This window comes from Marmota marmota, unplaced genomic scaffold, assembly GCF_001458135.2.
Source record: "Marmota marmota marmota unplaced genomic scaffold, marMar, whole genome shotgun sequence".
Lineage (NCBI taxonomy): Eukaryota > Metazoa > Chordata > Mammalia > Rodentia > Sciuridae > Marmota > Marmota marmota.
The window spans coordinates 637,589-659,130 of NW_025999977.1; the positions used below are offsets into that span (position 1 = coordinate 637,589).

At 41.7% G+C, this 21,542-nt stretch overlaps 1 non-coding gene across 1 annotated transcript; it reads left to right on the top strand.

Annotated features, from left to right (window-relative positions):
- The first annotated feature begins 5,935 nt into the window (after nt 1–5,935).
- LOC125617371 lies at nt 5,936–6,037 on the top strand. Its single transcript, XR_007348343.1, has one exon. It is a non-coding gene; the product is annotated as a small nucleolar RNA U13 (small nucleolar RNA).
- The last annotated feature ends 15,505 nt before the right edge of the window (nt 6,038–21,542 follow it).

Sequence of the window (21,542 nt, forward strand, 5' to 3'; positions counted from 1 at the left end):
ACTAAACCCTGACAAGTACCCACAGGTACCTGTGCAAACCAGGCATGCCTTTCTCCTGCATACCCGTGCATGGCCCAGCACCTATCACAGTTCTCCCTCTGCCAAAGAAAGCCTTGTCCTTCACATGAGCCAAACCAGCACCATGCTGGGCTTCTGAGCAGCCCACCCACATGCCAATTATTTGCTGGTTTGTGCTTCCATTTACCTTTGCCCCTCCCCTGTTCTGTCCTTTGTCCTGCACATGACATTTGCCAGACTGCCTGCTCCACTGGTTTCCTGTTGGGTTCAACCAAGGCAAAGCACTGGGGGGAGACTGGAAGGAGGGAGGAGGGAGTAGGCAGCCCCCTAAACAGCTCCACCTCCTAGCTAGGACCTGCCCCAGACAGGGGTCTGGGCTGCAGCCCAGATCTTGGGCTCAGGTAAGCACCACCCCCTCTCTCTGACTAGCTCTTGGGATAGAAGCAGCGTCCTGCAGGTGTCCACCTTCAGGTGACCTCCTTGTTTTTTTTTTTTTTTCTGCTTTCAGCTCTTCCAATGCTCCCATGACCAGGCTCTCAAACTCAGTGCCCTCTCTCCTGGGCCACCTGGTGTGAGGGGTTTCCCTGACTGAGCTGTTCCTCCTACATCCAACAGCAGGGCTGAGGCCTTGAGCTTCCCACCTCCTGGCCACCATCTGTCCCCACTGAAGCCTGCCTGGCCTGCCTGTCCGGGTTCAGCCTGCAGAAACATCTGGGCAGAATCCTTTGGGGTCCCCCTCCCCAGCTGGGGAGTGGGGGTGGGGAGGAGCCAGGGTGAATGGCAGCTTTCGCCAACACCTCACTCTTCTCTTCTCGACATGTTTACTCACAGGCTGTCTGGAAAGTGAGAATCCTCCCTAATGGATGTTTCACCCCATTAAATAATTAACTCAGAGTGTTGCTAAGCATCCTCAACTAAGTCTCCCAGTCCGGGAAGTTCCCTCCTGCCAGGCTCTGGCTGCTGCCAGCCAGGGCCAGGCCAATGCTGGGAGGCTGCTGGGAGCAGCCCCGGGTGGGAAGAAGGCTTCCTTGGGTTTCTGCTCAGGATGAGAGCGATCACTGCACTGGAAAAAGAAGGAGGGGAGGGGTGTTTAGACAATGGCTGCTGAGGAGAGGCTGAGAGTCACAGGAGAGGGCAGCAGAACCTTCTGGAGCCTTCTATTTAGTCCTTCAAGTTTTACCCCTCATCCCATTCTTTTCATGCTCTACTGTAGAATTCCTATTTCTTTTTTTAAAAAATATTTTTTTAGTTGTCAATGTACCTTTATTTTATTTATAAGTGATACTAAGAATCAAACCCAGTGCCTCACACATGCAAGGCAAGCGCTCTACCACTGAGCTACAGCCCCACCCTATTTCTTTAAGGCAGGAAAAGGAAGAGAAAGAGGCTTCCCCCTAATGTATGGGAAGGGAGCTAAGTGGCTCTCTTCATTGGGCAGCCAAGTAAGGAACTTACAGCAGGAAGGCTAAATGCATTTGGTTCATTCAGGCCATGGAATATCCCTCAGCCCTGGAGACAAAAGAGATACATTTACATGTGTGGAGGGGAAAAGATCACTAAGATATTTTAAAGTGGGAAAAAAAATGCACTACCTGTCTGTACAGCTTAATTTAAAATAAAAATGATGTGCATGTGTACACACGTGTTTGTCTATCTCTGCAAAGAGGCCTGAAACTAGGCACCCCAAACTATTCTTGGGATGACCTCTGTGCTCTGGGAATGGAGAGGGGAGAAGGTGTGTGTTCTTGTTTTATTCTCTATAGGCCTGAAATGCCTGGTTCTTTTAAGCTCTTTTGTTTTTTCCAGCACCAGTATTGAATACAGGGATGCTCTATCACTGAGTTACATTTCCAGCTCTTGTTAATTTTTTTTTTCAGACGAGTTCTCCATATATTGCCCAGACTGGCTTCAGACTTGGAATCCTCCTGCCTCAGCCTCCTGAGTAGCTGTGATTACAGGCTATGCTACTGCACCTGGCTATAAACATTTTAATAGCAATTTGATAATTAAAACAAATACATAGCATGGATGGTGGGAGGAGACCCTCATCATTATACAAAATACATATATGAAGATGTGAATTTGGTGTCAACATACCTTATATACAATCAGAGATATGATAAATTGTGGTATAAAGGTGTATTAAGAATTGTAATGCAAAAAAAAAAAAAATAATAGACTCTTGTATAATGGCATAATTTGGAGTGAACATACTTTATATACAGAGTTACAAAAAATGGTGTTGTGAATGGATAATTATGATTGTAATGCATTCCACTGTTGTCATGTATGTAAAAAACCTTTAATGTCAATATCCTATTAAAATATTAATTTAGACTTTCAAAAAAAAAATACATAGCCAGAAATACTGCAAAAGAGAAAGAAAGAATGGGATAGAGGAGGATGTGGGAGTTACAGTAACTTTAAGAAAATAGATTCCTAAACTTAAGTTGTTAAGATTCTTGAATCAGCTGGGCATGGTGACTCACACCTGTAATCCCAGCAACTGGGGAGGCTGAGGCAGGAGGATCACAAGTTCAAAGCCAGATTCAGCAACTTAGTGAGGCCCTAAGCATCTCAGCAAGATCATGTCTAAATAAAATATTTAAAAAGGGATGGGGATGTTGCTCAGTGGTTAAGCACCCTTGGATTCAATCCCCAGTACAAAAATAAATAAGTAAATCTTGAATCAGGCCAGGTATGGTGGTACACTCTCAGTAACTTGGGAGGCTAAGGCAGGAGGATCACAAATTCAAAACTTCAGAGCCAGCTTCGGGGGAGGGATCACAAGTTCTAAGCTAGTCTCAGCAAATTAGTGAACCCTGTCTCAAACAAAAAATTTTTTAAAAGGTCTCGGAATGTGTCTCAGTGGTTAAGTGCCCCTGAGTTCAATTCCCAGTTATGTATAAACAAACAAACAAACAATACAGTTTGTGGGCTGGGGATGTAGCTCCTTGGTAGCTCAGAGGGAGAGCATTTGCCTAGTATGCTGATGCTCTGTGTTCCATCCCCAGCATCTCTCTCTCACACACACATACACACACACACACACACACACACACACTCAACTAATTGTGACCTTCTAAGTAGATTTCATGAGCACCAATGGCATCCAAACAGTAGTCTAGAAAAACTTCCCAAACTGCTAGGGCTCCAGGTCTCCTGGAGAAGGTTGGACATCAAGCCCCCTGGGACCCATGGCCTCAGTAGAACTCTTTTGTCTTCAGTTTCAAGTCCCTGAAGGCACAGAGTAATGTCCTTTACGACATGACCGCTGGGTGGCAGCTCTGGCTGCATTTCCCATCAATGCAGATTCGGCCCAAAGGTTTACCTTTCCAACCACTTAGGAATCAAAACGGAACCGCTGCTTACCTACCCCCACCTCAGGGGCCTCCTAAACTGAGAGGCATTACAGGCAGCCCCCTAATAGAAAAAAAAAAAAAAGAGGAAGAACCCATCGCACTCCTTAAGAGGGGTCCGGACCTCCTCCCCCAACAGTCAGGAACTGCAAGCAAATCCTAGCCAAGCTCAAAACTCCAATCCTCACCAGCTGTGTGGTCTTGGGCAAGTTCCTTAACTTCTATTTCCTATTTTATTTCTGTAATTTTTTTTTTTTTAAAACAGGGATTGAACCCAGGGGCATTCAACCACTGAGCCACATCCCCAGCTCCCTTTATTTTCTATTTTGAGGCACAGTCTCACTAAATTGTTGAGGCTGGCCCCCAACCTGTGATTCTCCTGTCTCAGCCTCCGGAGTTGCTGGGATTACAGACGTGCGCCACCACGCCCAGCCTGTCAAGGAGTTGTAAAGGTAAAATGGGTTAATAAATCCAGAGTCCAAGAAAAGAGCCGGCGGTTGGTACTCACAAGCTGTTATTACACTGATTTCCCTCCAGATTCCTCCCACTGTGGAGGTTGGGTGGGCGGCGGGAAGTGCTTTGCAGGTCGATTAACTGCAGAAACGCCTAGAAGTCCGGGGAGCGCATTTTCCACCCTCCCCCCTACGTGGAGGTGGAGTGTGGCGGCACCGATGGGGCCGATAAGCCACGACTCCAGGTCCAGGGTGAGCTCGCCCGGCAGCCTGGTCTCTGCCTAGGCATGACCCCACCCCTGCCGTACCCCTGGGCACCCCACTCAACCAGGCCTATCTCAGCCCTCACTGGCCCCCCAGGCCAGGCCCACCTCCCTCTGTCCCCTCGGGCCGAGTGGAACACTCACTCTGTAGACCCAGGAGAACAACCTAACCGCCGCTGGGGAGGTGAGGGCGGCCCCTGCCACTTCCCCTTGCTCTTGTCCACCAAGGACACCTCCTCTTCTGTTTCTAAGCAGCTTCCAGGTGTTGGTGCTGGTTGCAAGGCCACACCTCTCCCCAGGGGCCCTCAGCCTCCCTCGTCCCACCGAAAAGCATCTTAACGCACTCTCCAAAACGCTTTCCTAATTCTTTCTCCTCACACACCCAGAACCAGCCTGTTCCCAACATCTGGGCCCCCAGGCCAGCACCTTCTACTTTCGCATCTCCTCAATATTAGGGCATGATATTTTCTATTAGAAACCTGAAAGTAGCTTTCAGAAATATTAAAAGGCCACTCCTGCAAAAGCGCCCCCATTTCTTTTGGAATTGCCATGATTGACACACAAGAGTGGGAATGGAAATATTGAGAAGCAGCCCTGACATTTGAAAGTGAATACAGTCCTCCATTGTAGTGGCACAACCTGTATTCTCAGCGACTGGTAGAATGACCTCCAGTTCTTGTCCAACCTCAGCAATTTAGCAAGACCTCATCTTAAAAAATAAAAAAGGTCAGAGGAGTAGCTGAGTGGAAGAGCGCCCCTGGGTTCAATTCCCAATATAAAATAAAAAATGAATACCACAAAATTCACTCTTTTTTTGGTAAACAGTTTTATGAGTTTTGTTTTGTTCTTTTAGTGTACTGGAAATTGAACCCAGGGGTGCTCTTCCACTATGCTACATCCTCAGTCCTTTTACTTATTTATTTTTGAGATACAGTCTTGCTAATTTGCTGAGGCTGAGGCTCCACTTGAGATTCTTCTGACTCAGCCCCCCTAGTCCCTAGGATTACAGGCCTGCATCACCAAGCCCAGATAGTTTTTTTTTTTTTTAAGAGTTTTTGACAAATGCAAAGAACCTTGTAACCACCATTTAATTCAAGATCTAAGCTGAGCATGGTAATGCACACCTGCAATTCCAGCTATTCTGGAGGATGAGGCAGGAGGATAGAAGTTCCAAGCCAGCCTGAGCAACTTAGTCAGATACTGTTGCAAAATAAAATACAAAAAGGGCTGGGTTGCAGCTCAGTGGTAGAGTTCCCCAGTATTACAAAATACAATAAATGGGGCTGGGGATGTGGCTCAAGTGGTAGCGTGCTCGACTAGCATGTGTGAGGCACTGGGTTTGATTCTCAGCACCACGTAAAAAAAAAAAAACCCTAAAAATAAAAAAATACAATAAGTGTTAAAAAATAAAGATGCAGAACAGTTCCATCACCCCCTATTTCCTTCTACAGTCTCATCCCTCAACTTCTTTTCCACCCCAATCCCTGGCAACACTCAGCTGTTCTGCCCATGATGTCACCTAATGGAATGCTACCAGGAGCAGCCTTTTGAGTCTGGCTTCTTTCACTCCACAACACATATTTGAGACCATTCAAGTTCTTGTATGTATTGATAGTTTCTTCCTTTTTATTGCTGAGTAGTGTTCCATTGTATGATCGTACCACAGTTGTTTACCCATTATGGCTGACATTTGTTTGGATCATTTCCAGTTCTGGGCTACTATAAATAAAGCAGCTACATGTACATTGGTGTACAGACTTTTTGTCAGAACAAAAGTTTTCATTTGTCTTGGCCAAATACCAGAGAGTGAGTTTGTTAGGTCATATAGTAAGTTAGAAAAAGAAACTTTCAGTTCCTAAGTGTGATGATTGGGTGTTCATGCTGTTGTGTGAGATGTGCCTCCCTCTGAACCTTGTTATGATGCCAACATGTTACCTATCTGACGTGGGGGAGAAAAAGGAAATTAAGAAAATGAGCAAATATCTTTCTCGGTCTTCTAGCTCCCCAGGTAATTTCATTATCCTTTACTTTAATATTTTTTAAAAGATGGTATGCATGGAGAGGCAGGCACATTTTTTTTTTTAACTGATCAACTTCCTGCTCATTCTGTGTGACAAAACCCTGAACTTGATTCACCATTTGGCTGCCTTCCCTGGCTCTGTTTAAGGAGCTATCCTTGGGGGTCCTTGTGCCCCCTACTCCATGTTCATATCTATACTGTTCCCCTTACCCCCTACTCTGTCCTCTCACTAATCAGTTACCCTTCCCAGACTGTTTCTCATAACCAACACCCTGGGGCTGGACTCCCCTCAACAATAAAGGTTAACTTTTACTGAGCATTCACTATAGGGCCAGGCACTGCAAGAATGACCAGTCAAACATAAACCTCACATAACCTTACCAGAAAGATTCTGTCAACATTTGATAGTTAACATTCAGTAACACAGCTAATCAGCGGTGGATTTAGGATTTGGCCCCAAGCAGTTCAGAGCCTGAGCATGTGACCAGGTCACTGCACCTTCTTACCCACTGAGATGGTCCTATAATGGGTTGTCTGGCCTCCAGACCTTATGCAATCCAAACTCCACTTGACTCATAGATTGATTTTCCCCAAGCAAGTCTCTAATTATGTCAAAACTCCGATCAGAAGTTTTCTGTGCTCCCCAAATAATGTCCTGTTGCTGTCTTGCCTTCAGCGGCCTTCATACACTGAGCCCAACCTTCCCACCCGCCTCACCTGTTCCCCTGGGGTGCCCTCCTCAATTTCATGTCTTCCTCTGGGCTTATGCATTACTCTCCTAGAGTGTTGTCACTCCATACTTCAGCCAGCTTCAGTGATGTGCCACTTCATGTTTTAGCTAAAGCCCTCTCCTCCATGTCACCAAGAAAATTGTTGCCATAAAAGGAATTCCCTTGCCAGGTGTGGTGGCACACCCTCTAATCAGGTACCTGAGAGACAGAGATAGGAGGATGGGAAATTTTGAGGCCAGCATGGGAAATTTATCAAGACTTTGTCTCAAAATAAAAAAATAAAAATAAAAATAAAAAGGACTGTGGATGTAGCTCAGTGGTAGAGCACTCCAGAGTTCAATCTCCAGTAAAACACACACACACACACACACACCAAAAAAAAAAAAAAAGGAAAAGAAAAAAAAATAAAAAACCAAAACAGCTAGTAAGTTGGTGCATGTCTGCAATCCCAGCAATTCAGGAAGCTGAGGCAGGAGGATCCCAAGTTCAAAGCCACCCTCAGCAACTTAGCAAGACCCTGTCTCAAAATAAAAAAGGGTTGGGGATGAGGCTCAGTGATTAAGCAGGTGGCACTCGATTTCACCCACTGGGTTCAATCACTGTGTAAAATAAATAAATCCTTTAATTTTAACCTCAAAACTTTATCCCTCTTCCTTAACAAGAATCCTGTCCTCTGTGGCCCCACTTCAACCATTATTATTTTCTCATGGGTATCATTTTAGCAACTATGCTGGACTGAAACCAGTCTCAAGTTAAAATCAAACTGGATCTCATAATAATTTAATTGTAAAAACAATATTGTAGGGGCTGGGGATGTGGCTCAAGCAGTAGCCCGCTCGCCCGGGTTCGATCCTCAGCACCACATACAAACAAAGATGTTGTGTCCGCCGAAAATTAAAAAATAAATATTAAAAAATTCTTACTCTTTCTCTCTTAAAAAAAAAAAACAGTATTGCACAGTCATCCAAACTGCATTTATTTATTTTTGTCTTTTGCTCACCCCACGTGTTCCCTTCGGAGGTGGAATGAGGTGAGATTCTTCTTTCTTGTCTTGGCTTTCCTACCCTAAACAAGTGTCCATTTCACAGTCTGTTTAGTGCCACATTTTTTTTTTAAAGAGAGAGGTGAGAGAGAGAGAGAATTTTTAATATTTATTTTTTAGTTTTTGGCGGACACAACATCTTTGTTTGTACATGGTGCTGAGGATCGAACCCGGGCCGCACGCATGCCAGGCGAGCGCGCTACCGCTTGAGCCACATCCCCAGCCCTAGTGCCACATTTTACCCTGTATTTTTGTGCTTTTTCTTGGTGGTTTCACTGTTTAAAATAGCCTCCAAGTGTAGTGCTAAAGTGCTGTCTAGTGTTCCTAAGCACAAGGCTGTCATTGCCTTACAGAGAAAATGGATTTACATTGTTAAAAATTCTAAAGATAAAAATGATATAAAGTAAAATCTTCCCTCACTTCCACTTTCCAGCTTCCAAGTTCTTTCATTACTAACATCATTACTATGATATCTTGTGTATCTTTTCAGAGATATTTTGTTGTGGTGGTATTAAAATATCCAAGAATTCTTTGATAATCCTCCCTTCAAGAGGTGGCACTCCATTCCACACACTGAGTGTGGGCTGGATTTAGTGATTCACTCCTAACAAATGTGATCTAGTGGATGTAGTGGTGGGCAGGCTTCCCAGACCAGGACATGAAAAGCATTGCAGCTTTCTCTCTGCTTTGCTCTGGCTTGGATCACTCATTCTGGGGGATGCCAGTTGCCATGTTGCAAGGATGCTCAAGTAGCCCTCTGGAGAGAACTTTCTGGTGAGGAACTGAGGCCTCCTCCTGCTAACAGCCATGTGAGTGTTCCATCTTGGCAGTGGATCCTCCAGCCTCTGTCAAGCCTTTGATGACAGGTTGATCTTGACTGCAATCTCATAAGAGATCTTGAGCCTGAACCACCCAGCTAAGCTGCTCCCAGATTTCTAACCTGAAGAAATTGTGGGATGATACAGTCTGTTCTCATTCTTTGCAGTAGTCGTGTTCTGTATAGTTAGTTGGCTCTCACACTGAATTAGCAGATACTCAACTGCAGTTCCTAGAGGAAATATGGGGTAGGTTCCTGTGAGCCTTTGGTCAAATGATCAATATGTTTTTGTTTCAAGACACTTTAACATATATTGTTGATTCCCTAGCATTGAATTCATTGCCAATACATTATAAATCACTGCTGAATGACTTACCTAACACATAGACGGTAATGTGCCACATAGTGCCATTTCAGTTAATGATGGACTCCATGTACAATAGTATTCCCATAAAATCACATCGCCTAGGGATGTTGTAGCCATCTTAGTTTGCGTAAGTATAGTCTATGATTTTCACACAATGACAAAATCGCCTAAGGACACATTTCCTCAGAGCCTATCCCTGTCCTTAAGCAACACATGACTGTATTTTCTCTGCAAGGCAATGACAGCCTTCTTGTGCTTAGCAACACTAGACAGCACTTTAGTACTACTCCTGAAGGCCATTTTATTTTTGTTTTTACTTTTTTACTTATTCTTTTGTTTATTTTGGTACTGGGGATTGAACCCAGGAGCACTTTGCCACTGAGCCACATCCCCAGCCCTTTTATTTATTTTTTAAATTTTTGAAACAGGGTCTTGTTAAGTTGCTTAGGGCCTTGCCAAGTTGCTGAGGCTGGCCTTGATCTTTTCATCCTCCTTCCTCAGTCTCCCGAGCCTCTGGAATTACAGCACCACCACACCCAGCTCAGTCCACTTTTCTTAAAAGCAGTGGTCTGCCTTTTGTGTTTTATCTCTTTGGCAAGTGCACCTCCCAAACTCCTTGTAGCTAAGTCCAACAGACATTTCCCAGGTCCCTTATTCCTCAAGGACTTCACTGCTGTTTCCCCTTCCTCCTTCCTGAGCAATCTGGGCTTCCTGCCTGCCTGTGTGCTCCCAGGGCGCTCTATGGCAGGTCTTGCTTCCCTTTGCCCCACTTCAAAGGTGATAATCTTGAAGCTTCACCCTCCTGGGTCCTGTTCTCTCCTTACTCCACACCCTCTCTCTGGAGAGCTCACTTGTCCCCTTGGCTTCAGGTACTGTTTGTATGTTGAGGGTGCCTAACAGGTCCTATCAGCTCCTGTTGTCCCTCCTGGGAGCCAGTCTGTAGAGCAGCCATCTAATGGGCTTCTTGGCTGTCTGAAGGCACTCAGCTTGTCCTACACAGGACCATCAGCTCTTGCCTCTAGCCTCTCGGATCTGTTCTTTCCATTTCATCTCCCCAGGGGATCAACTTGGGATAAATGCCTCCCTCATCCTCAGACTCCACACTATGAAGTGCATGGAGGAGCACTCTAAATATTTATTTAACAACGCAGAGGTCAGCGGGGCATGCGCCTCATGGAGCACTGGTGATTGTAAGGATGGCCAGGGGCTGGGAAAAGAGGAAAATCCAACTTCCTCGCTTCTCGAAGACCACCCTGGGGACCTATTGCTGGTGGAGGCAAAGAGACCTTATTCCGTGGTGAGAATGAAGTCCTGTTCCAGTTACAATACCAGTGACACCACCAGAAGGAATTGTAGTTCCCTAAGTCACAAGCAGAGGGCGCACTCAGTTCACCGCTGCTCCACTTATGGACGCGTGCGCGCGACCGTGTGTGTGCGCGCGCGTTTGCTGCACAAAAGCTAAGAAAGCGGAGTTGGACTCGGGAATTATAATGCAATTGGAACTGGTTGCGGTGGCGCACGCCTGTAATCCCAGCTACTTCGGGGCTGAGACAAGAGGATCGCAAGTTTGAGGCCAGCCTGGGCAATTTGACTCAAAAAATAGCAAGAGCTGGGGGTGCAGCTCACCTAGTCTCAGGCCCTTTTATGATGTATGGTCCAGAGAACAGAAAAACAACACAGAAAACCAAAGGGCTGTGGGGAAAACTGGGCCCTCAGCTGGGGAAGTTCATCCATACAGTAAAAACAAGCAAGATGTGTCATTGCATTGGAACTGAAGAAAATTTTGGTATTTGAGAGTGAGATTCTCCAGAACAGTTGTAGGGTGAAAGAGCAAAAGAGGGTTTTAGAAAGTGTGTCTTTGGGAGAGTAAGAATTGAAATGTCTTCCTGATTTCTATTTGGGGCCTAGATAACATATCTTTGGGTGGGACACTGTAGGGGTGTGTGTGTGTGTGTGTGTGTTTGGAGGTGTCCAAGGGTGCTGCGCCACTGCCTAGCTATATACCTGCAACCCTTCAATTTTGAGACAGGGTCTTGCTAAATTGCCAAGGCTGGTCTTTTTCAGATCCTCCAGCCTCATGCTCCAGAGTCACTGGGATTACAGGCATGCACTGCAGTACTTAGCTCTGGAGCAATACAGAACCTGCTTTTATTAGACCTCAACTTTTATTATAATTTATTAAACTTTAGCAAGCTGGTATGGGGTGGGGGAGTCCTTTAACGTGATGATGAAAAATACCAGAAGCCAATGACATACTAAATGGTGAAATGTTGAAAGCATTCCCATAAAATTAATGACCACTATCACTTGTATTATTCAACCAACACTAAAAGTCCTATCAGAACAAGAAAACAGAAAGTAAGTATACATTTTGGAAGAGACCAAATATTATTTCCAGTTATTAATATTGTATAACTAGAAAAGAGAGTTAACTGAAAACTCTCATAAATAACAAGAGGATTAAGTAGCCATATATACAATATCACCACATACAAATCAACAGTTCTTCTACGTACCAATAATAAATTATTTAAGCCTGGCATGGTGGCTCTAATCAAAACTGAGAAAGCAGGGTTGGACTCAGGAATTAGGAGTTATAATGTGATTGAAACTGGTTGCGGTGGCGCATGCCTGTAATCCCAGCAGCTTGGGAGGCTGAGGCAGGAGGATCATGAGTTCAAAGTCAGCTTCAGCAAAAGCAAGGTGCTAAGCAATTCAGTGAGACCCTGTCTCTAAATAAAATACAAAATAGGGCTGGGGATATGGCTCAGTGTTCAAGTGCCCCTGAGTTCAATCCCTAGTACCCTCCTCCCAAATAAAACAAAAAACAGTGAAGGTTGGGTTGGGGATGTGGCTCAATGGTAGAATGATTGCTTAGCATGTTCAAGGCCCTGGGTTCCATCCTCAGCATCACAAACAAAACAAGACAAAAAAGGTCAAAAGATATAGTTGTTTTATTAACACTTGTTTACCTATATATTTACCAATTTCTTTACTCACCATTTCTTGTTAAATCTCTGACTTTCCTCCCAAGATCATTTTCTGTCTACCTGAAGACAGTTTTTTTAGTACAGGTTTATTGGTGCTAAACTTAGATTTTGTGTATCTAAATATGACCTTAACCCACCTTATTCTTCAAAGTTGTTTTTGTTGAATATATAATTCTAGCATGACAGTTATTTTCTCTTCATCCTTTGAGTATAGTATTCTATGACGATCTGTTTACTCTTGCTGTTGAAAAATCTTTCAGTTCAATAGTTCCTTGTAGATGATATGACTTTCCTCTCTGATTGCCTTTAAAAACAAAAACTAAAAAAAGCTTTTATTGACAGGCACAGTGGTGTACACCTGTAATCACAGTGACCCGGGAAGCTGAAGCAGGAGGATCACAAGTTCAAAGACAGCCTGGGCAATTTAGGGATACCCTGTTTCAAAAAATTGGAAAGAACGGGGGTTGGAGCTCAGTGGTAGAGCTCTGTTGGGTTCAATTCCCAGTACTCCCCAGAACAACACTAACACATTTTTATTTGTATTTATTTTTATTTTTACTTTTTATTTATTTTTTAAACATTTTTTTAGTTGTAGATGAACACTATCTTTATTTATTTTTATGTGATGCTGAGGATCGAACCCAGGGCCTCACACGTGCACGGCAGGTACCCTACCACTGAGCCCCAGCCCCAGCCCTGTATTTATTTTTATTTTTTGTAGTACTAGGAACTGAACCCAGGGGCACTCTCTACCACTGAGCTACACTCCCAGCCCTTTTTTATTTTGAGACCAGGTCTCCCTAAATTAGCCAGGCTTACCCAGGCTAGCCTCAAACTTGTGATCCTCCTGCCTCAGTCTTTGGAGCTGAGTCACTACGATTACAGGTGAGTGCCACCATGCTTGGCAACAGTAACAAATTTTATTATGGAGAAATTCAAATATACCCCAATGTAGAGGGAAGAGTATAATGAATTTCTACATTTCCAATACCTACCTTCAATTTGTTTCAGTATTTTATCAATATTTTCTGCCTCCCTTCCCCACAAGCACTTTTTTAAGAAATATTTTTATAGTAGATGGACACAATACCTTTATCTTATTTTTATGTGGTGTTGAGGATCGAACTCAGTGCCTCACACATGCTAGGCAAGCGCTCTACCACTGAGCTACAACTCCAGCCCCTCCACCCACAAGCACTTTTTGTTTTTTCTGGAGCATATTATAGAACAAATTTCAGATACATACGGATCAGGTATATCTCTTATAGATTAGGACCTTCTGCTTTAATTTAATTTTTAATTTTTATTTTTTGAGGTACTGGGGACTGAAGCCAGGGCCTCATACATGCTAGGCTAGTGCTTCTACAACTAAGCTACATCCCTAGACCTTTTCATTTTGAGACAGGGTCTTGCTAAATTGCCTAGGTTGGCCTTGAATTTTGTGATCCTCCTGTTTTAGCTTCCAGAGTTGCTGAGATTACAGACGTACATCATTGTGCTAGGTTTAATTTTAACTGACTTTCCCTCCCTCCCTCCTTCCTTCCTTCCTTCCTTTCTTCTTTGGTACTGGGAATTGAACCCAGGGGTATTTAACCACTAAGCCACATCCCAAGTCCTTTTTAATTTTATTTTGAGACAAGGTCTCACTAGTTGCTTAGGGCCTTGCTCAATAGGTGAGGCCGGCCTTGAATTTGCAATCCTCCTGCCTCAGCCTCTGGAGTCACTCAGATTACAAGGGTACACCCCTGCATCTGGCTAACTTTAATTTCTTAGTATTATCCAATTTCTCATGCATGTACAAATTCCTCTGATTGTCCCAAAAATGGTCTTTTAAAAGTTTGTTTAACTCAGCATACCAAGGCCACATGAGCAATTGGTCTTTTTTCTTGTCATCTATTACAGTCCTACTTCATCCAGTCCTACTTCAATCCCCTTTTATATTATTTGTTGATAAGAACCAGCCATTTTCCTGTAGAATTTCCCTCAACCTGAACTTGTCTGATTGCTTCCTCATGGTATTGTTCCTCTTAGTCATCTGGAACTGAATTTCCCATTTAAATTGGTAGTTCTATCTAGAGCCTTAATTAAAATTAGTTGGTTTTTTGTTTGTTTGTTTGTTTGTTTGTTTTCATTTTTGGATTTTTATTTCATTTCTTAGCAAAAACACATGCACTTCCTGCTGTGTCAGGTCAGGAGGTGCCTTTTGTTTGGTAATTGATGAGCTTTGATGCTGACCTCATCCATTACTTAATTGGGGGTTGCAAAATGGTAGTCTCCTTCTCACTGTATCATTCCTTTTTCAATTACTAACTGGAATTTATCTACTAGAAATTTTTATTAACTGCTAGACTGAAATATGGCTGACATCCTATCATGGTGACTGGGGTGTGTGTGTGTGTATGTATGTGTGTGTATAAAATTATGGAATTTTTAATATTTTATGTGCTTCCATAGAATGCAACTATTATTATTTATGATTATTTTTGATGCTAAATTTATACCATTTTTAACCAACATTCCTTCAAGTTGGCTTCTATGTCCTTTTAGTGTGACTCTAGTCATAGTTGACAACTTCCTAGTTTATGGCTCAGTTGGATCTCCCAGATTCATCTTCTACATTGCTGCCCCAGAACTGGCCTCAGCTGTTCATCTAGGAAGCCCTGGTTGCTTTTAGTGAGAAACTGTGTTTAGAGAGCCAAAGTGATTCTGGGGGTACTTATTGCTACTGGATTGTCATTTCTACAGAGGACAGAGCTGGAAAACATATATTATGTAGAAAGAAAGATAGGCATAGGTCTACATTATTGTTTCCAATTCTGCTTAAAGATTATAATTTCCTTAATTTTTTTATTGTACTGGGGATGAATCTGGGGGTGCTTTACCATTGAGCTACATCCCCTTTTCATTTTATTATTTTATTTTCAAATAGGATCTTGCTAATTTACTGAGGCTGGCCTCTAATTTGTGAGACTCCTGCCTCATCCTCCTTGGTAGCTGGGATTACGGATATGCACCACCACTTCGGACATACATTTATTTTTAATCACAAGGTGTCTTCACAACTCTGTTCTTTAGGACTCTTATTGTCTTTCCAAAACTCTACAGGAGGATTTCTTTTTATTTAACACGATATTATGTTGTGTAACCTATATGTGTGGATTCATACATTTCATACAGTTCTAGAATATTCTTTCTTAATCTCATATTGCTTTTCCACATTCTTTCTATGATACGATACCCTTCTGGGATTTTAACTAGACAAACACTTGAACCCAGGGGTGCTTAACCACTGAGTTACATTTTTATTTTTCGACAGGGTCTTGCTAATTGCTTAGAGCCTAGCTAAATTGCTGAGGCTGGCTTTGAACTTGTGATCCTCCTGCCTCAGCCTCACAAACTGCTGGGATTATATACTCTATAATTCTTAAACCTGGTTACATTTTTTATCCCTTTATCTCTCTTTGCTATGTTTTAAGTCATTTATTCAATTCTCATCTTAGTGGTATTCTTCAGCCGTATCTAATCAGTGGTTCAATGTAACAAGTAAAACACTTTTCAATGTGGTATTATTGATAAACAACTAGAGGAAAATTGAATTTTTTTTAACTAGGTGAATGTTTAAGTAAATTATTATATGTATATAAAGTGGATGTTATGAAGTCATCTACATCGTACCTTAAAAATAATGTACAATGTGGAATTACATGGGTTGTGTATTCATATATAAGGATAGGAAAAATGTGTCTGATTCATTCTATTGTCTTTCCTATTAGCATCCCCCTCCCTTCCCTTCATTTCACTTGTCCAATCCAATGAACTTCTAATCTTCCCCTCCTTTGTTGGCGGTTAGCATCCACATATCAGAGAGAACATTCTGACTTTGGTTTTTTGAGACTGGCTTATTTCACTTAGCATGGGATTTCCCAGTTCCATTCATTTACCAGCATATGCCATAATTTCATTCTTCTTTATGGCTGGGTAATATTCCATTATGTATATATACCACATTTTCTTTATTCACTCATCTGTTGTATGACACCTAGGTTGGTTCACCATATAAAACCACAATAATGGGATCCACTGGAACAAGTAATATGTATGTATAATATATCAAAATACACTCTACTGTTATGTATATCTGTCATGTATATTTAGAAATTTTAAAAAATTGAAAAATGAAAGAAATTAGTGTATCAGTCATTTTTCAGCTACTGTAACAAGTTTCCTCAGATTATCAACTTATAAAGAGAGAAAGTTTAAAAACTTTACAAAATTATCTTAAATAATTTCAGGTGGAAAAATCAAGATATCAATGACATATATACTTATTTTATATATTTAAAAAATTTTAGTTATAGATGTACACAATACCTTTATTCTATTTATTTATTTTTTTTAATGCGGTGCTGAGGATCAAACCCACTGCCTCACACGTGCTAGGCAAGCACTCTATCGTTGAGCCACAACCCCAGCCCCAGATATACATACTTTCATCTCAATCATATACAGTTGTCCTCGATATTGTTGGGTTCAGCATCTGCAGGTTCAACCAATGAGGGATCAAAAGTATTAGGAAAAAAAAAATTCTATCTGATTGGGACAAGCAGCACATGCCTGTAATCCCAGGCACTCAGGAAGCTGAGGAAGGAGGATTGCAAGTTTGAGGCCAGACTGGGCAATTTAGCAAGACCCTGTCTAAAAATACAAAATAAAAAGGGCTGGGGATGTAGCTCAGTGATAGAGGTAGAGCTCTTGGGTTCAATACCCAGTTCAGAAAAAAATTTTGTTTTTGCATCTGAACTAAACATGTAAAAAATTTTTTTCTTGTCATTCTCCTAACAAAACAGCATAGGATAATGTTTGTATTTTTTAACTATTTTAAATAATCTAGAGATGACTTAAACTATGCAGGAAGATATGAGTGAGTTATATATAGATACTATGCCATTTTATATAAGGGACATGAGCATCCTGGAATTTGGTTATCTGGGGAGGTTCTAGTACCAATCCCAACACACACCTGAGGTTGACTATATAAAGTACACAAGAGCTTGGCACAGTGGTGCATGCCTATAATCCAGCAATTTGGGAGGCTGAAACAGGAGGATCGCAAGTTCAAATCCAGCCTCAGGAACTTTGCCAGGCAAGACCCTGTCTCCAAATAAAATATAAAAAAAGGATGGAGATGTGGCTCAGTGGTTAAATAACCTGTGTTCAGTCCCTGGTATCAATAAAATAAAATGAAATAAACAGAGAAATAAAAATGTGATACATTGGAAATAGAATAGGTAAGCAAACTAGGCAAGATGGGGATACGGGGGATAGTGAAGAATGCAGTACAGTTCTACAACTCAACACGAATGACCACAAAACTGTGAAAAAATTCTGGAAAATACACGCAGTACAATATACATAAAAGTCCAAACTAAATAAAAGGATATATTGTTTAGGAATTGGTACCAGCTAGAACCATATGATTATTCTTTTTTTTTGTTGTTATTTTTCGCTTTGTTTGTGGCAATGGAGATTAAACCCAAAGGTGCTGTACCACTAAACTCCATCCAACCCTTTCTATTTTTTATTTTGAGACAGGATCTTACTAAATTGCCCAGTCTGGCCTTAAACTTGTAATCCTCCTGCCTCAGCCTCCTGAGTAGCTGGGATTAGAGGTGTATGCGATCATGCCTGGAAGTTTGAACCATCTGAAACTGTCCATTTCATATGTGGTAAAACTATCACGAAAAGCTTAGATATGTAAAAACATGCAGATGAAAAAGCCGGGCACACGCCTATAATCCCAGTGGCATGGGAGGCCGAGGCAGGAGGATCGAGAGTTTAAAAATAAAATACAAAAAAACTAAGACTGGGGATGTGGCTCAGTGGTTGAGTGCCCCTGAGTTCAATCCCTGATCCCCCCAAACAAACAAACAAACAAGCAGATGTGGCTCAGTGGTAGAGCACTTGCCTAGGCACATATGAGCTCCTGGGTTCCATACCCAGTACAAAAGAGGGGGAGGGGAAGAGGGAGAAGAAGAGAAAGGGGAGGGGAGAAAAAGAGAGGGAAGGAAGGAGAAGTGTCTGGACCTGGTGCCACAGGCCTGTTAATCCCAGTTACTTGGAAGGCTGAGGCAGGAGGATCACAAGTTTGAGGCTATCAATTTAGTGAGACCCTATCTCAAAACAAAAAATTAAAAAAAATTTTTTTTTAAAGGGCTGAGGATGTAGCTCAGTGATGGAGTGCCTTGGAGTTCCATTCCCAGTACCACAAACAAGGACCTAAGAAAAACCCCACAAAATGCAAAACACCTCCAGGAATAGAGATATAGCTCAATGGTGAAATGCTTGCTTAGCAAGCACTTCACCACTGAGGCCCTGGGTTCCATCCCCAGCACCCAGCAAACAACAACAAATCCCAAAATGCCTTCATGGCACTGGGGACAAAAGGAGCTGAGATCTGGAAGGCATGGCCGAGATTTCACAAATTCTGGTTACTAGTGGGCGGCAGACCCACAGATGTTTGCTCTGTTTTTGTCTTGTATATTTTGCACATATGTGAGGAATATTCTTTTGTGTTTATCAGTATTTAATAAGATGGCATGTTTAAATGAGGGAAAGGAAATATATTACAGTGATTGGCATCGCTGTGTCCAGGCATTCTGATTCAGTGTGATTTTTCCCCCTCTTCTATGTTTTTATGGGTTAAAAGTTTTGCAGTGCATTACTTTTTTTTTAAAGTTAATTAATAATTTACTTTTTTAGTGGTAGATGGACACAATACCTTTTATTTATTTATTTATTTTTATGTGGTGCTGAGGATCGAACCCAGTGCCTCACACGTGCTAGGCAAGCGCTCTACCACTGAGCTACAACCCCAGCCCTGCAGTGTATTACTTTTATAATTAGGAAACAAAAATCTCCTAGCTAAGTTGGAAAGTTAGCAAAACAATTAGTGTTTTCAGAAATGAATCTTGTAGAACACAAGAAAATTTAGGTGAAATGTTTTAGTAGTGTTCATGTATAAGAAAGTAACAACATGCAGTGGGGTTTTTTTTTTTCTTCTTTTTTTGAGGAGGGTACTGGGGATTGAACTCAGGGGCACTCAACCACTGAGCCACATCCCCAACCCTATTTTGTATTTTATTTAGAGACAGGGTCTCACTGAGTTGCTTAGTGACTCATTTTTGCTGAGGCTGGCTTTGAACTTGCAATCCTTCTCCTGCCTCAGTCTCCTGTGCTGCTTTTTTTTTTAGTTGTAGATGAACACAATATCTCCATTTATTTATTTATATGCAATGCTGAGGATCAAACCCAGTGCATCACACATGCAAGGCAAGTGCTTTACCACTGAGCTACGGGCCCAGCCATGCTTTGCTTTTTTTTTTTTTTTAAATCATGATGCCAGTAATATTTACTTTACCAGGTTATTGCAAGGATCTCAAAGTGACCACACTTGGAGACTATTACATAGTATTCTACAGTTTGCTTTTGAGTACTGGGTATTGAGCCCAGGGATGCTTTACCACTAAGCCATATGCCCAGTCCTTTTATAATTTTTATTTATTTATTTTTTTTATTTTGAGACAAAGTCTCATGAAGTTGCTTAGGGCCTTGCTAAATTGCTGAGGCTGTTTTTGAACTTGTGATCTTCCTGGTGCCACCTCATGAGCTGCTGGGATTACAGGCGTGCATCACTGCCCATGACTATTCTACAGTATTGATTATGGAAACAAATGGGAAAGATTCAGCATAAAATTGTTCAAATAAATTTTTTTCTTTTCTTTTTTTTCAAATAAAATTTATGAACTCTAATGGTAAGATTTGGTAGAGTCTGTAAACATTTAGATACTGTATAATATCTTTCTCTAGAAATTTCAAAATAGTTAATTATGGAAAGTTTCAGGCATACTCCAAAAGTGGGGAGAACATATAGCTAATACTCAGATTCAATAACTATCAAAATTTTATCAAACTTGCTTCATCTATTTCATGTGTGTGTGTGTTGTTTTTGCTGTTACTGAAGTATTTCAAAACAAATTCTAGACAATGTAATTCTCAAATATATGGACATTTTCTTATACAGACATAACACCACTATCACAATAATTAGCAATAATTGGTCCATATTCTCTAATACTAGGCCATATTCAAATTTCCCCAATTGTCTCCAAAAATACCCTTTTTAATTACTATGTGTGCATTAGGACCCACATATTACACTTAGTAATTTTGTCTTTCAAATGTCTCTTAATCTAGAGCAATCTTTCTCTTTTCCCATTATTTTTTTTTCTTGTGACAGTGACATGTTGAAGAAACTGGATCAGTTGTCTTGTGCAATGCCCCAATTTCTGGTTTGTCGCTCACCTTCCTCGTGGTACCATTTAACCTCTTTTTCTCTTCCCTGTGTTGCTGCAAATGAGAGCTCTGCTCTGCGGGCTTGAGTAGATGTGAGCTCCTGTATGTCAAGACCACTTTCTGCTTGGTCTGTGTGGTTTCTATTGCATAACATCAACACACAAGTAATTTCTAGTTATTCCCTCTCCACTAAGTGTTTTAATCTTTTTTGTACTGGGGATGGAAGGGATTGAACCCTGGGGCACTTTACCACATCCTCAGTCCTTTATTTTATTTTGAGACAAGGTTTTGCTAAGTTGTTGAGGGTCTTGCTAAATTGCTGAGGCTGGGCTCAAATTTCTGCTTCTCCTGCCTTGGTCTCCCAAGTCTCTGGGATTACAAGTGTGTGCCAGAGTGCCCAGCTTACTTTACTAACTCTATTATATTTTCCAGAAGATGTATTTTTTTCTAATTTTATTTTGTTCTTTTAGATGATCTCCTCTTTCTTGTTTACTTTTGTGATTCCATCTCTTTTTTCCTTAGATATTTCATAAGTAGGCATTTTTGCAACAGAACAGGTAAGTCCCCTCCTGGGAATATGCACCTGTTGTTTAGAGTTCCTGCTGCCCCTCCCCTCACATGGTTTTCTCTGAGAGGGTTTACTTTGGCTTCTGGGAGAAAATGTGGGCTCCAAGGGCCTGGAACCCACCTCTTTGTTCCCTTCTCTTTTTTTAATATATTTTTTTAGTTGTTGATAGATCTTTTTTTCCCCAATGTTTTTTCAGTTGTAATAGACCTTTATTTTACTTCTTTATATGTGGTGCTGAGACTCGAACCCATTGCCTCACACATGCCAGGCTGTGTGCTACCATTGAGCCCCAGTCCCTTTCTGTTCCCTTCTTGATGCATGAGTCTTGGGTTCAGGTCCCCAGCAGATCTCCTAGATTGATTGAAAAGGATCTTTTTAGGGCAAATTAAGTTCTTTTTAGGGCAAACCTTACTAGTAAGTTCCTATCATATACTATTCTGGTTTCAGCTTAATGTTTTTGCTTGTTTTTATTTGCTTTTCTTTACTCTTTCCAGAATTTCCTTGTTTCCAGTGATCCCAGAAAAGTATCATGCTTCATGCAGGCTCTGGTTAATTCACAGTAG